This window comes from Schistocerca serialis, chromosome 2, assembly GCF_023864345.2.
Source record: "Schistocerca serialis cubense isolate TAMUIC-IGC-003099 chromosome 2, iqSchSeri2.2, whole genome shotgun sequence".
NCBI lineage: Eukaryota > Metazoa > Arthropoda > Insecta > Orthoptera > Acrididae > Schistocerca > Schistocerca serialis.
The window spans coordinates 289,872,812-289,889,671 of record NC_064639.1 but is presented as its reverse complement, the minus strand read 5'-3'; positions in this window follow the sequence as shown (position 1 = coordinate 289,889,671).

The window sequence follows — 16,860 nt, the reverse complement described above, 5'->3', positions numbered from 1 at the left end:
ACTACATTTCAAAAGCTTCTATTCTCTTCCTGTCTACACCATTTATCATACATGTTTCACTTCCATACATGGCCACATTCCATACAAATACTTTCAGAAATGACTTCCTGACACTTAACTCTATACTCGATATTAAATAATTTCTCTTCTTCAGAAACACTTTCCTTGCCATAGCCAGTATACATTTTATATCCTCTCTACTTCGACCTTCATCAATTGTTTTGCTCCCCAAATAGCAAAACTCTTCTACTACTTTAAGGGTGTCATTTCCTAGTCTAATTCCCTGAGCATCACCAGATTTGATTAAACTGCATGCCATTATCCTCATTTTGCTTTTGTTGATGTTCATCTTATATCCTCCTTTCAAGATACTGTCCGCTAAGCTGCTCTTCCAGGTCCTTTGCTGTCTCTGACAGAATTACAATGTCGTCAGCAAACTTCAAACTTTCTATTTCTTCTCCATGCATTTTAATTCCTACTCCAATTTTTTTTTGTTTTTTGTTTTCTTTACTGATTGCTCAAGGTACAGATTGAATAACACCAGGGATAGACTACAATCCTGTCTAACTCACTTCCCAACCACTGCTTCCCTTTCGTGCCCCTCGACCCTTATAACTGTCATCTGGTTTCTGTACAAATTGTAACTAGCCTTTTGCTCCCTGTATTTTACATTTGCCACCTTCAGAATTTGATAGAGAGTGTTCCAGTCAACATTGTCAAAAGCTTTTTCTAAGTTTATAAATGCTAGAAATGTAGGTTTGCCATTCCTTAACCTATCTTCTAAGATAAGTTGTAAGGTCAGTATTGCCCTGCATGTTCCAACACTTCTACAGAATCCAAACTGATCTTCCCTGAGGTCAGCTCCTACCAGTTTTTCCGTTCGTTTGTAAAGAATTAGTGTTAGTATTTTGCAACCATGGCTTATTAAACTGATAGTTTAGTAATTTTCACACCTGTCAACACCTGCTTTCTTTGCAATTGGAATTATTATCTTCTTGAAGTCTGAAGGTATTTCATCTGTCTCATATCTTGTTCACCAGATGGAAGAGTTTTTCATGGCTGGGTCTCTCAAGGCCATCAGTAGTTCTAATGGAATATTGTCTACTCCCAGGGCCTTGTTTCGACTTAGGTCTTTCAGTGCTCTGTCAAATTCTTCATGCAGTATCATATCTCCCATTTTATCTTCATCTACATCCTCTTCCATTTCCATAATATTGCCCTCAAGTACGTTATCCTTGTATGGACCTTCAATATACTCCTTAGATCTTGCTGCTTTCCCTTCTTTACTTAGTACTGGTTTTCCATCTGAGCTCTTGATATTCATACAGATTGTTCTGTTTTCTACAAAGGTCTCTTTAATTTTCCTGTAGATGGTATCTATATTACTGCTAGTCATGCTTCTACATCCTTACATTTGTCCTCTAGCCATTCCTGCTTAGACGTTTTGCTCTTCCTGTCGATTTCATTTTTGTATACCTTTTTACCTGCTTCATTTACCGCATTTTTATATTTTCTTCTTTCACCAATTAAATTCAATATCTCTTCTGTTAACCAAGGATTTCTACTAGCTCTCTTATTTTTACTTACTTGATCCTCTGCTGCCTTCACTGTTTTATCTCTCAACACTACCCATTCTTCTTCTACAGTATTTCTTTCCCCTGTATTTGTCAATCATGCCCTAATGCTCTCTCTGAAACTCTCTACAACCTGTAGTTCTTTCAGTTTATCTGGGTCTCATCTCCTTAAGTTAATACCTTTTTGCAGTTTCTTCAGTTTTAATCTACAGTTCGTAACCAATAGACTGTGGTCAGAGTCCACATCTGCCCCTGGAAGGTCTTAAAATTTAAAACCTGGTTTCTAAATCTCTGTCTTACCATAACATAATCTATCTGAATCCTTCCAGTGTCTCCAGGCCTCTTCCACATATACTACATTATTTCATGATTCTTAAACAAGGTGCATGATTAAGTCATGCTCTGTGCAAAATTTTACCAGGGGGCTTCCTCTTTCATTCCTTACCTCCAGTCCATATTCACCAACTACTTTTCCTTCTCTTCCTTTTCCTATTGTCAAATTCCAGTCCCCCATGACTATTAAATTTTTGTCTTCCTTAACTGTCTGAACAATTTATTATATCACATCATACATTTCTTCAACCTCTTCATCATCTGCAGAGCTAGTTGGCATATAAACTTGTACTACTGTGATCAGCATGGGCTAGGTGTCTGTCTTGGCTACAATAATATGTTCACTATGCTGTTCATAGTAGCTTATCTGCATTCCTATTTTTTTATTCATTATTAAGCCTACTCCTGCTTTACCATTATTTGATTTTGTATTTTATAACCCTGTATTTACCTGACCAGAAGTCTTGTTCCTCCTGTTACCGAACTTCGTTAAGATCCACTATATCTAACTTTAACCTATCCATTTACCTTTTTTAAATTTTCTAACCTAGCTGCCCAATTAAGAGATTTGACAGTCCATGATCCGATCCGTGGAACACCTGTTTTGTTTCTCTTGATAACAACAGCCTCCTAAGTAGTCTCCACCCAGAGATCCAAATGGGCGACTATCTTACCTACATAATATTTTACTCAAGAGGTCCTCATCATCATTTAACCATACAGTAAAGCTGCATTCCCTCAGAAAATACTATGGCTGCAATCTCCCCCTGCTTTCAGCTGTTTGCAGTACCAGCACAGCAAGGACGTGTTGGTCGATGTTACAAGGCCAGATCAGTCAATCATCCAGACTGTTGCTCCTGCAACTACTGAAAAGGATGTTGCTCCTTTTCAGGAACCACACATTTGTCTGGCCTTTAATCAGCTACCCCTTTGTTGTGGTTGCACCTACAATACAGCTATCTGTATCACTGAGGCACACAAGACTCCCCACCAATGGCAAGGTCCATGGTTCTTGGGGGGATGAACAAACATGTAATCTGATCTAATCAATTATATGGTGTTTTTTTTATCTTGTCAAGTTCCTGGAAGACAAAGCACAACAAGCTGTCATGTGGTCTGGAGCCAGTGCACAGTCTGTTAATCTAGAATTAAAGTTCTTTAGCACCATATTCAGCAGTGGGTTACCATGAGTCCCCCATCCTCTGAATAATTGTTAGAAGGCCCTGCAGTGCTAGGTATTTCTGGCCCACCTCTGTTGCAGTTCACTACTATCATACTCATATCTTGTGAAGAAAAATGTCATTAGCATACAAGAAGTGTACCCTGTGAGGCATAGTTTATTTCCATGATCGTTTCACTATTTGAAATAAATCTTATGTAGAGAAGTTCAGCTTCAATAGCAGTGTGGAATAAACTTATTTGTGTTAATGATTGTGTATATTATTTTTTAAGTTATCATAATACTTTGCCAAGTCAATTATGTCTCTCACTCAGAAACTCTTTTACTTAGATGAAACATCTTATCTGAGCCCCCAACAGTTGTTGTTGTAAGGGCAGGCTGTTCAACTAAAATAATGTATAGATTTTATTCAGTCAGTTTATATATACTGAATAATAAAAGTAAAAAGGACTTACATTACTACTAATTAAGAAAATTGAGCATTTTCTAACAAATGACTTGGTTGCAGGGGGTAACTTGTCCCATAAATGGAGGCACCAGCCCAGTTCAGTTAAGGAGGAAGTTTCATAGTTTTACCTGAACAATAAATTTCCAAACAAGGACTTTAGAATTCCTTTCAACAATAGCATTTTAACTCACAATAAAATTCCTAAGCATCTTGGAGTACTGTAGAAAGAATGTTAGACTATTACGAACACCTGACAAAGACAGCTGCAAAATTCTGTACAAGGAATGACATTATACAGAAACTATGTGGCACCAAATGGAGGTCCTTGTCACCTACATTATGAACAACAGATTTAGCTCTGGTTTATTGACTGGCAAAATACTGTTTCCTCATCTGGATTTTATCAGCTCCCACATCAGTAATGCAGACATAAAAGTGAATCAAACAATTCAAATGATTTTGGCTCAATTAAGAGTACTCCCACCACCTGGTTACCAGTCCTAAATCATATACTTCCACCCCATCTGTGGTGGCATCAAGTACTTCTTAGAGAATAAAAAAATTCAAAACAAGTAATAACTTCCGTTTCATTCATTTTCTGAGTACATTAATAGTAAATGACTCCACTCTAGAAATCTATCACATGTGGAAGTTGTGTGCTTAGAAAATAACAACTCTGATATTGTGCAATATTGGAAGAAAACAGCGAATGATATTGTAACTGCAGATCTCAAGAAATTCTGATGTATTTCTGGAAAACTAGCTTGGTTTGACTTCCCAAAAAAGCCCTGGGTAATTTTAAACTGTATTACAACCATAGCAAATATATAGACTGACTGTTTGAATAGAAGCTATGTACCTCTGAAATGTGACTGTGGAGCAGAAAGGCAGACAGTCCAACATACAGTGCATACATATTCACTGAGAGCTGTATGGTACAATTTGAAGACTTCTTGAATATGACTCTGATAGTGTTTAACTATATTTGTAACATGGTGTTTCTTTATGAATGTTATTTTTAATTAAGATCCCTTGTAATAATGCCTTATGATAAATAAAAAAAAGAGATTTCATGCCATATTTTCACTATAAATATGTCATCTACAGCAACTCAAATCCGTTCATTACTACATGAATCACTAAGGATAGTTACCTTTCATGACTGACTTTCTATGTATGACAGACCCCAGTGACATAACTGAATATATTTTTTCAGTGGATGTTGACAATATTAGATTTCCAGAACAAATATTTCACATTACAGAGCAGCATGTTGTGTTTTGATATATCCTATTAGATTAAAACTGCATTTTGGACATAGATTCAAATGCAGAGCCCTGCATTTTGTGGGCAGTGCTCTTATCAATAGAGTTATTTAAGTATGGCTCATGGATCTACTCTCACAGCATTCCTGTTGCCAGTACATTTCTTTTACCAAATTGTAAAGCAACTAATACATGAAATAAAATCCTGAGGAAACAATAAACAATTGTTAACATGTAACAGGCCAGCAATGTGTAAAGTTGAAAATTCCAGTTGCCAGAAGAAGAGTAAAGATATTTCATAGAGCACCAGATATGTTCAATAAAAACTAAATTTTATGCCATTTACCATTATGAAGGTGTCAGTTTCATATATTTAAATTTATTTTTACCATGGAATGGAGTACAATTAAATTTAGACAAGATTCGTTACATAAAATGAAGTACACCAAAACTGACTCAAACAATGAAATATAAACAGTTTATGGCATTACCCTTTTTTTCTTTATAAAGTAGGATCCAGTAGTACTGTCTCCATTTAATTCACAGCACCATAAAGATGAGTGCTATAGATGTTAATGTCAGTGGCATTGACAATCAGCTAAAACTGCTACCACCGAACAAAGCTCCAGGTTTCGATTAAATCTTTGCCACATTCCAGGTAGCATGTCTGATTGCTAATCAGAACCTCTTGAATCATAGGTTTGATCCCAACCCCTGCTTACATTTTCAACAGAAATCCTCAACAATTGCAGCCAATGGGTTCCAATATGAGAAGGCACCCTTATTCCATCTACAATGTTGTCAAAGATGGCAGAAGAGTAGATAGAGGTTCATGGCACACTATGATTTTTGGGATGAGAAAATGTGGAAGAAACCACTATGATCAATGACATGAGGATGCAGAAGGCAATAGAAACCACAGTATTAAATATATATAATGTGTGTCAACAGGAAATGTGGCATGTTGCTGAAAAAGTGCCATGGTGATCGCTCCACTATCAGAATCATTTGGCTCAGTCCCAGATTGATTCTTATTAACAAAAGTGATATCAGCCATATGATACGGCTGTCAAACCAAATTTGTGACTTAGTAGTACCTTCTTGAATTTTTCATATTTTATGTGCAATATGTGTACATAACAAGCATCAAAATTCTCATCCAATGTATGCATTATGTAGTACAGCTTCTCTGAATTTACCTTGCTGTTGTTGTGAAACTTGAGTTTCTCCTGGCATATAAATTGTTAAAATAATTAGAGGAATGCAGCTGAGTTTTGTCTTCAACAACTGATGATATTTTGACAGGTGCACATCCTGTCATTTTCAAGGCACATCTAAGATTAGAGCCATTTTAGGATTCATAAAAGATGATCTTGGTTTGGATATGGCTGCTTTCTAGCATATTTCTTCCTGTTGTGGCACCTCGTATACTGGTCAGACCTTCAGGACTGTGGAAGACTGATGTATTAAATATATGCATCACACACACTTACAACAGCTGAACAAATCCTCTGTGGTTGAACACTGCCTTGGCACTGATCATCATGATCATCCTATGAAACATAATGACACAGAGATTCTGGCATCCATTTCCAGCTGCTGGGATGGTGTTATTAAGGAAGAAGTTGAAATTAAATTGGGAAGTTGTGCTGTGTCAAAATGCATGGGGTACGTTCGCCCTTACTGGTGCTGAGCATCCTGCGTGATAAATCAATGATAACACCTGGTGGTCACGATAATATACGTGTATGCTGTGGTAAACCCAAAATTCAAATTGTGTTTGAGATGATATGATAGCACCTATGGAATAGCAGGTGGCGAGCATGCGCGACTGCAGCGATATACTATATCACCCTCGCTGCGTCCAGAGATGCCGCCTGAGTGACACGCAGCAGCCAGCCGCTTTTGCAAAGAATCGACAGCATCGATGATTATTACATTAGTTGTTAAAAGTTGGCATGGCACTGCATGTTTGTTCATTTTAAATGATTCCTATTGTACAACGAAAAGAGTTAGTTAGTTCCTGGATAGACCTCTCACCGACCAAGTGGTGGTAGTGGTGTATATCAGGTCGATCTTATAGCGTTTCACTGCGTGGTGTAATGAGGTTACTCAGTTGACACCTAAGTCCTGGGAGAGTGCACAGAATTTTGTTGATTATAATTGTGGGAACAGTTTCATTCATAAAATTTGCTGGGGTGAGTCTCGTGTGAGCCTGATTTAATTGAGAGATTGATTTGTTAGGTGCTGAGTTTTGTGGGATCGGTGTGACCGATATCACGTCTGCATTGTATGTTGAGTGGTCGCGACACGCCCAGAGATAATTGGGTTGCTTGTCATTTTTATGGAGGTGGTTTGGGTATTGCGCATGTGTGTATCGAGAAGGGAAAGCCTCGAACACATGTTGGTAGTTGTATTTTCAAGACCACTAGCTTGCAGCAGACAGCGAATTGGCTCATAGAATGACAAACTGTTTCACTATACGGTGATGGTGTGCACGTATCACTGAGTAGACAAGCGATAGTAAATTGAAGGAACCATTTAACGAGCTACATTTAGCTAAACCAAAACTTGATTCATCAAGGTGATGAGTGGCCGATTTAAATGTAAGGAACTTAGCGGGTCGCGCATGGACAACACCTGAAGAGGTCAAGATTTGCTTTTAAATTGTAACTTAACGTTAGTTGAAAAGTGGTGGTGACATTTAGGATTTTTGTTTGACTTTTTTTTTTACTTGTTTCCATATTGTGGGGAACGATAATATATTTGCTGGCACTTGTTCACTGGTGATAACCAATGTGTATTGAGATACCTAGAAGGAAAATAAATCCAATTTTATTGGGGTTAAAGGAAATCTTCCAGTCTATTTAATTGGTATCTAGTGTGAATATATCTATATCATTTTTGAAAGTATAAAAGAGTGTAATTCAGAGATATTGATACAGTGGATTCAATATCATGTATAATGTGGTGTTTTTAAATGTGCTTGGTAAAAGGTTCTTGAAAGAATGAAATTATTAATAATCTACTGAAAGTAGATCTTCTTAATATTAAAGAAAAGATTTCAATTAATGGAAAAAGCTTCCTAAATGATGAATAAGTTTAATTGAAGTAATTGAATTATTTATGGAAAGGCAAAAGATTTTGCTACTAACAAAGATTTGTTATTCTGTGACGCATGCAAAGTCTCATCACTTACATATTATTGCTGCATCAAGTTGGAAAAATATTTAAGGGAGAATTAAAAATGTTTTAATTCCTAACAGTAGTGATAGAAGTGTCCATAAACAGAATAATCATTTCAAGATGGTAGACAGATTGGTAGTTTAGTACAAGTAATAAAATAGTTTCAAGTTTATGTCAGAGAGTACGTACTGCGTTGTGAAAAGCTCGTTGCGAAGGATAACAATTGCTAGTTGGATGTCGCATTTATCATCACGCAAGATAATCAGGTACTGAAATTAAAGTAATTTGTTGCTCTGACGAGATCAGTATCATAGACAACAAGAGTGGTTCATTAAATAGGCCCATTTATTCACTACTGCTTAACTTCAGTAATCATTGGTGTGTGAACATTGTTAAGTGATTATTCGTAGTTCTATCGTAGCTTGGTACGATTTCGGTGTCGTGTCCAGGAAGGGTGTTGTTCCCATTAATTTGGCAGACATGCTGTTTGCATGGTCAGTGGTTGAGGTGGCTGCAAAATTAATTGTACTAATGCTGATTTCGTGACCGATTAGTTCATTGCCAGTGTGATAGCAGCGCGGGCTAGATTCTTGTCGTCACAGAGGCTCCTCTCAAACTGGAATCTTCTACAATTAGATAGCATTCTGCAGTCTTAACATCTATTTAAAAATAAGAAACTGCACTTAATTAAAGGTGTGGTGGTCGACTGGTGGCCTAAGAACTTTGCACAACAGGATACTCTGCAGTAATGGCATAGAGACGTTGCTACAGTATGATCCCTTGTCGTTGTCTGTCGATCTTGGGTACTGCCAGTCACGGACCAGTACAAATTGACCTTATAAATAGAGAAGGAGTCTTTTCTTAAATTCTGCATGGAATCCAGTTCTTTCCCAGCTCAAATAATGGAGAAGTCAAGTTCATACTATCTCACCTGTTGGTTATTAATTAACATGAACCATGGACCTTGCCGTTGGTTGGGAGGCTTGCGTGCCTCAGTGATACAGATAGCTGTACCGTAAGTGCAACCACAATGGAGGGGTATCTGTTGAGAGGCCAGACAAATGTGTGGTTCCTGAAGAGGGGCAGCAGCCTTTTCAGTAGTTGCAGGGGCAACAGTCTGGATGATTGACTAATCTGGCCTTGTAACACTAACCAAAACGGCCTTGCTGTGCCGGTACTGTGAATGGCTGAAAGCAAGGGGAAACTACAGTCGTAATTTTTCCCAAGGGCATGCAGCTTTACTGTATGGTTAAATGATGATGGCGTCCTGTTGGGTAAAATATTCCGGAGGTAAAATAGTCCCCCATTCTGATCTCCAAGTGGGGACTACTCAAAAGAACCTCGTTATCAGGAGGAAGAAAACTGGCATTCTACGGATCGGTGCATGGAATGTCAGATCCCTTAATCAGGCAGGTAGGTTAGAAAATTTAAAAAGGGGAATGGACAGGTTAAAGTTTGATATAGTGGGAATTAGTGAAGTTTGGTGGCAGGAGGAACAAGACTTTTGGTCAGGTGAATACAGGGTTATAAATACAAAATCAAATAGGGATAATGCAGGAGTAGGTTTAATAATGAATAAAAAAATAGGAGTGTGGGTAAACTACTACAAACAGCATAGTGAATGCATTATTGTGGCCAAGATAGACACGAAGCCCATGCCTACTACAGTTGCACAAGTTTATGTTCCAACTAGATCTGCAGATGATGAAGAAATTGATGAAATATATCATGAGATAAAAGAAATTATTTAGGCAGTGAACACTAGCACTCCGTCTGCAGGCCACAACTGGCCCATCGGGACCATCCGACCGTCGTGTCATCCTCACTCGAGGATGCGGATAGGAGGGGCTTGTGGTCAGCAAACCACTCTCCCAGTCGATATGATGGTTTTCGTTGACCGGAGCCGAAAAATTTAATATTCATGGGTGACTGGAATTCGAGAGTAGGAAAAGGGGGAGAAGGAAACATAGTCGGTGAATATGGATTGGGGTTAAGAAATGAAAGAGGAAGCCGTCTGGTAGAATTTTGCAGAGAGCATAACTTAATCATAGCTAACACTTGGTTCAAGAATCATGAAAGAAGGTTGTATACATGGAAAAATCCTGGGGATACTAGGAGGTATCAGATAGATTATATAATGGTAAGACAGAGATTTAGGAACCAGGTTTTAAATTGTAAGACATTTCCAGGGGTAGATGTGGACTCTGACCACAATCTATTGGTTAGGAACTGTAGATTAAAACTGAAGAAACTGCAAATGGGTGGGAATTTGAGGAGATGGGACCTGGATAAACTGACTAAACCAGAGGTTGTACAGAGTTTCAGGGAGAGCATAAGGGAACAATTGACAAGAATGGGGGAAAGAAATACAGTAGAAGAAGAATGGGTAGCTCTGAGGGATGAAGTAGTGAAGGCAGCAGAGGATCAAGTAGGTAAAAAGAACAGGGCTAGTAGAAATCCTTGGGTAACAGAAGAAATATTGAATTTAATTGATGAAAGGAGAAAATATAAAAATGCAGTAACTGAAGCAGGCAAAAAGAAATACAAACGTCTCAAAAATGAGATCGACAGGAAGTGCAAAATGGCTAAGCACGGATGGCTAGAGGACAAATTGAAGGATGCAGAGGCAGATATCACTAGGGGTAAGATAGATACTGCTTGCAGGAAAATTAAAGAGACCTTTGAAGAAAAGAGAGCCACTTGTATGAATATCAAGGGCTCAGATGGAAACCCAGTTCTAAGCAAAGAAGGGAACACAGAAAGGTGAAAAGAGTGTATAGAAGGTCTATACACAGGTGATGTACTTGAGGACAATATTACAGAAATGGATGAGGATGTAGATGAAGATGAAATGGGAGATACGATACTGCATGAAGAGTTTGACAGAGCACTGAAAGACCTGAGTCGAAACAAGGCCCCGGGAGTAGATAACATTCCATTCGAACTACTGACAGCCTTGGGAGAGCCAGTCCTGACAAAACTCTACCATCTGGTGAGCAAGATGTATGAGACAGGCAAAATACCCTCAGACTTCAAGAAGAATATAATAATTCCAGTCCCAAAGATAGGAGGTGTTGACAGATGTGAAAATTACTGAACTATCAGTTTAATAAATCACAACTCCAAAATACTAGCATGAATTCTTTACAGACGAATGGAAAAACTGGTAGAAGCTGACCTCAGGGAAGATCAGTTTGGATTCTGTAGAAATATTGGAAGACGTGAGGCAATACTGACCTTACAACTTATCTTAGAAGAAAGGTTAAGGAAAGGCAAACCTATGTTTCTAGCATTTGTAGACTTACAGAAAGCTTTTGACAATGTTGACTGGAATACTCTCTTTCAAATCCTTAAGGTGGCAGGAGTAAAATACAGGGAGTGAAAGGCTATTTACAATTTGTGCAGAAACCAGATGGCAGTTATATGAGTCAAGGGGCATGAAAGGGAAGCAGTGGTTGGGAAGGGAGTGAGACAGGGTTGCAGCCTCTCCCCGATGTTATTCAATCATATATTGAGTAAGCAGTAAATGAAACAAAACAAAAATTTGGAGTAGGTATTAAAATCCATGGAGAAGAAATAAAAACTTTGAGGTTTTCTGATGACATTGTAATTCTGTCAGAGACAGCAAAGGACTTGGAAGAGCAGTTGAATGGAATGGACAGTGTCTTGAAAGGAGGATATAAGATGAACATCAACAAAAGCAAAATGAGGATAATGGACTGTAGTTGAATTAAGTCGGTTGATGCTGAGGGAATTAGATCAGGAAATGAGAAACTTAAAATAGTATAGGAGTTTTGCTATTTGGGGAGAAAAATAACTGATGATGGTTGAAGTAGAGTGGATATAAAATGTAGACTGGCAATGGCAAGGAAAGCGTTTCCGAAGAAGAGAAATTTGTTAACATCGAGTATCGATTTAAGTGCCAGGAAGTTGTTTCTGAAAGTATTTGTATGGAGTGTAGCCATGTATGGAAGTGAAACATGGATGATAAATAGTTTGGACAAGAAGAGAATAGAAGCTTTCTAAATGTGATGCCACAGAAGAATGCTAAAGATTAGATGGGTAGATCACATAACTAATGAGGAGGTATTGAATAGAATTGGGGAGAAGAGGTGTTTGTGGGAACTTGACAAGAAGAAGGACTAGATCTGAGGCATCAAGGGATTACAAATTTAGCATTGGAAGGCAGCGTGGAGGGTAAAAATCATAGAGGGAGACCAAGAGAGTGTAGATTCAGAAGGATGTAGGTTGCAGTAAGTACTGGGAGATGAAGAAGTTTGCACAGGATAGAGTAGCATGGAGAGCTGCATCAGACCAGTCTCAGGACTGAAGACCACAACAACAACAACATTGATAGCTTCCGATATTGGTCATCCATAGTTGTGTGGTGGCACTAATGTTTACAGTGAGTGTGTGTGTTTTACGTTTCCACATATGCTCTGCATACTGAGGTTTTAAATTTCTTTGCACAGCAGTCTTTCATATCATTTGTGCATTGAAAATGACAGGGAGTGCTACTCTTGAAATATTGACAGTTCTCAAAGACGTCACCCCAGCTGCATTTCTGTAAGCTATTTTAACTTACAGTTGTTATGTGTGATGAAAAGTGTGCTACATTAAGAGTGAATGTAGACAATGAGCTGTCCTATAGATCAGTCTGCTACCACAAACCTTAAATCCCATTCACATTCCTTAGTTTTGCACAATAAGAATACTTAGACCTCATGCCTTACTATGTATCAGTATGCCAACACTGTCTAAAATTTCAAGGGGGACACTGTCATCCTGTGACTTCTGAGTATTACTAAGATTTCCCTGCTCTATAATTGCAACAATGAATATAATGCTGAGAGTAGCAGGGAAGTAGTCAGGCATTTAACGAATCTGTCAGATTATAATGAATGATCTGAATCACAAGGTTTTTCTTTTTTTTTTAATTAATGATGTTAGGTTTCAATCTGACTAGCAGATTATCTTCAGATCTTGTGCTGCAAGGTGTAATTTGTCAGCAGTTGTAAGAAAACACAAAACTAATGTTGGTTTTATGTCATTCTTGCCACTGATGTTAGATAGAAACTGGCTATCAGTCAAGTGTTTTTCATTCATTATACCAAAGGATGTCAATATTTCCTGAGACAGTTTCCTGAGACATTCTGTCAGTTATGAAATTGTCAGATTTTAAATCTCTTGTGGGTAATATATTGCAATTTATGTGTGAATTAAATAACTTTGCTCAGCAACTTCTTTAGCTCCATGGAAGAATATCTTTACTGGGAAGTTATAATTTCTTTAGCATTAGCATGCTTCCTTTCACATTAGAGAAACCTCTATCCATGCCAGTAACTGAATATTTCTTGAATGAGATTTTCACTCTGCAGTGGAGTGTGCACTGATATGAAACTTCCTGGTAGATTAAAACTGTGTGCCCGACCGAGACTCGAACTCTTATTTCTTGCAGACCAATGTTTTCAGTAGGCTACCAGGTAGAGTGAAATAAACAATTATTTATGAAACAGATGAAATGAATGAAAAATTTCACTTGTTAATACAGTTTTTACGTCAATATTTCCAACTTTCATTTCCTTTCTTAACTATAATTAGGAAAAGTGGTGCTAGCAGTAATGAATAGATTGCTGCAGAATTAAGAGCCTCCTGCTAGAAAAAGATTTATCCACAGAATGTATAAACAGCCTAATGTATCATCTTAAATACATGCTTACTAATACTAAATTGAGTAATAGTGCTTTCTAAAAATTAGCAGCAGTCCTATGAAAATAGCTCCACAAATAATTATTTATTATTATTATTATTATTATTATTATTTTTTTTTTTTTTATTTATTTTTTTTTTTTGCTAGAGGAGTGACAGAAGTAACAGGTTGTGGTTTTGCTTGTCACATACAGATAACAAAGCGTATGTTTATTTATGAGCAGGAATATGGTGGCACCACTAATTGTGCCTTATTGAAATGCAGCACCATATTCTTATTATGTACTGAAGGCTAGTGATAACAAACAAACATTATGTAATGTACCTGCAGCCTTAACAAAGTGGGAAAGGTGGTTGGAGGGTGGAAAGGGGGGGGGGGGGGGTGGACTGGGGGTTGGGGGTGGAATGGGAAAGTTGTGGGATCTCCTAATTGCTCAGCTGTTCGCACCCACAACATAAAAATCATGATTAATTGCTTTATGCAGAACAAATATGGACAGGCTGCTTATCAAAAGACACTACAGATTGTGCTGAGTCAAAGTCTGTTACCATTTGGACTGATGCAAAGACTGACTCATTGACAAATGATGATACTCACAGAACCTTGTGGGTTCTGCTGGCACATGATCTGTATGTCAACTGGTGATGGTTATCTCAGGCCGTGAAATTCAGATGCACTTGTATCTGAACTGAGGTGCTGTGAACACAAGTTTGCTGAGCTATGGCAGAGTTCATCTTTTTTAATGTTTTGGGCCCTGCTAGATGCTAGTACACCTTGGTAAGATTTTTGTAGGCACTGTTGACTAGTAAGAGATATTGAAATGTTGGCATTCAGGCCTGGATGAAAGAATATTGAGAATAATCAATTGAGATGAAAAAATAAGTACCAAATAGAATTAGTATTGGGATATGTGTTTCACCACAAAGGAGCAGATCAAAGAACAAGCAACAACAACAAAAAAAAAAGTTTTAGTCTATCACATATACTGAAGGAATCTCAGATTTAACTGAAGAGTACATAAAAGATATTTCATGCACATCATTCAAATATATTCATCAACATGCTATCATTTAAAAAAGTAGGCAGAAGCCCCTGTGAAGAATTACAGGAGCTAGTGAATAATAGCAAAGTCTACTACCAAATTATAATACAGAACTGTAATGTGATAACAGGGCAACAACTAAAGAATTATTTTTCATGGGGAATTTTAGATAGGATACTAGAAATGACAGAGGGTATAGGGTTTGTAGTATTACCATAAAGAGAAATGCATTTGTCTTTAACACAATTGTCAACAAGTGCTTGGGGAGGATCAGATGGAACTCAAAAGAAACTAACTGTATTTTAAAAAATAAAAAAGAAGGTGTACAGGATTTATGAAACTAAATAACTTTTTTAATTTAAAATCATCATATCATAGATTCTTCAGATGAAAAGCAAAAATAGATACAAAGCTACAAAGAATCAGGTACATAAGACAGTAAGCCAGAAAGGTAAATTATGAGATAGTCCTCAGCTCACGGTCTAATGGTTAGCATTGCTGGGATTGAATCATTGGGGCCCCGGTTCAGCTCCCAGCAAGACCTGGTATTTCTTCACTTAGCGACAGGGTGTTTGTGTTATCCTCTTATTTCCACTCATCTCCATGCTCAAGGCAGGGTTCGAACCTGTGACTGTAGCGGTCGTGCGGTTTCAGACTGTAGCACCCAGAACTGTTCGGCCACCCTGGCCAGCGAAATGGTGTCAAATAAGGACGACTTTCACTAGGTGACAAACAACTCCAGATGTGTTTTCCTGACCAATAATACTATATGGTCATTTCATGTCATTTAAGTTTAAGAAGGTATCCTACATTAAATTAAGAAACTCATTCACCATCTTTGAATATTACTTTATACGGACACTTGGAAGTCTAGAAAAGACTTCTGAGAATGTTGAATGGAATAAACAACATGCATTCTAATGTTGTCAAGGATGTAACACAAAAGACAGACTGTTATCTGGACCATGCACAGAAACTGGTCTGCAGATAAAAGAACTGAAAGACTTGATTGGGAGGCAGCAACAGGGAAGGCCTGTTCCACATGTTATACTATTGTACATGCAGGAAGTATAAGGAGAAAATTGGAAGAGGAATTAAAGTTCAGGGAGAATACACAGAAATTTTACGCTTCATCAGTGACATTATTATTCTGTAAAAGACAATGAAGTCCTTGGAAGGTGTGTTGATTCGCACAGGAGGTCAGACGTACTTATGCTTCCACACGAAGAAGGTGGATTCGTTATCCATCTAGTCCGAATCAGTTATGTGAATGAGTGGTGTTGGTTATTCACCATAACTGATTTGCTTCAATGGGCAACAAATGCACCTTCTCCAGTGCAGATGCACAGTTACATCTGACCTCCTGTGGGAATCTCTAAGTAGTGAGCATGGAGGATGTGGACAGGCACAGTGCATAGGTGGTGCTATGTGAGAGTGTGGGTCAGCCAGGAGGAGTGCTGATGTAGTCCATGCAGTTGCAATATACACTGTGTCTGAGTGGTGCAATAGTTAATGCAAGTGTCTAGCAAGCAGGAGATCCTGGGTCAGGATCCCAGTCCAGCACTTATTTTCACTCACTATCACTGGTTCTGCTTAATGGTCTAATGTAGCTCACATCAGTAGCTCCTCCTCTTTCCTTTCCTTTCTCCCCTTCTCCCCCCCCCCCCCCTCTTCAATATACATACCAGTTGTAATCCTTTTACAACAAACCAAAGTTCTGAACTATGTAGTGTGCCAGTGACTCTCTGGGAAATTTGTTCTGTAGTCTTAATTTCAATGAGCAGAGATGTGTTGTTTACAAATAAAACCTTTGTGTTTAAATGTAATCATTTACATAAAATAACAACAGAATTGGATCTGAAATGGGACCTGGTGGAACTCTCTATGGAATAATTTTCCATTCTAAGAAACAATTTCCTGTACCTGGCTTTACAACTACCCTATGTTTTCTGTCTGTAAAATATTATTTGAACCATTTCAAAGCACTGCTGCTCCTTCTGCATCTTTCTAATTTATGCAACAGAAGAGAGTGCAAAGCCTTCATCAGGTCACAGAAAATGCCTATGACATTTTGGGATTTGTCAGGAGAGAAGCAAATTTTCTTAGTAAATTTGTTGATGGC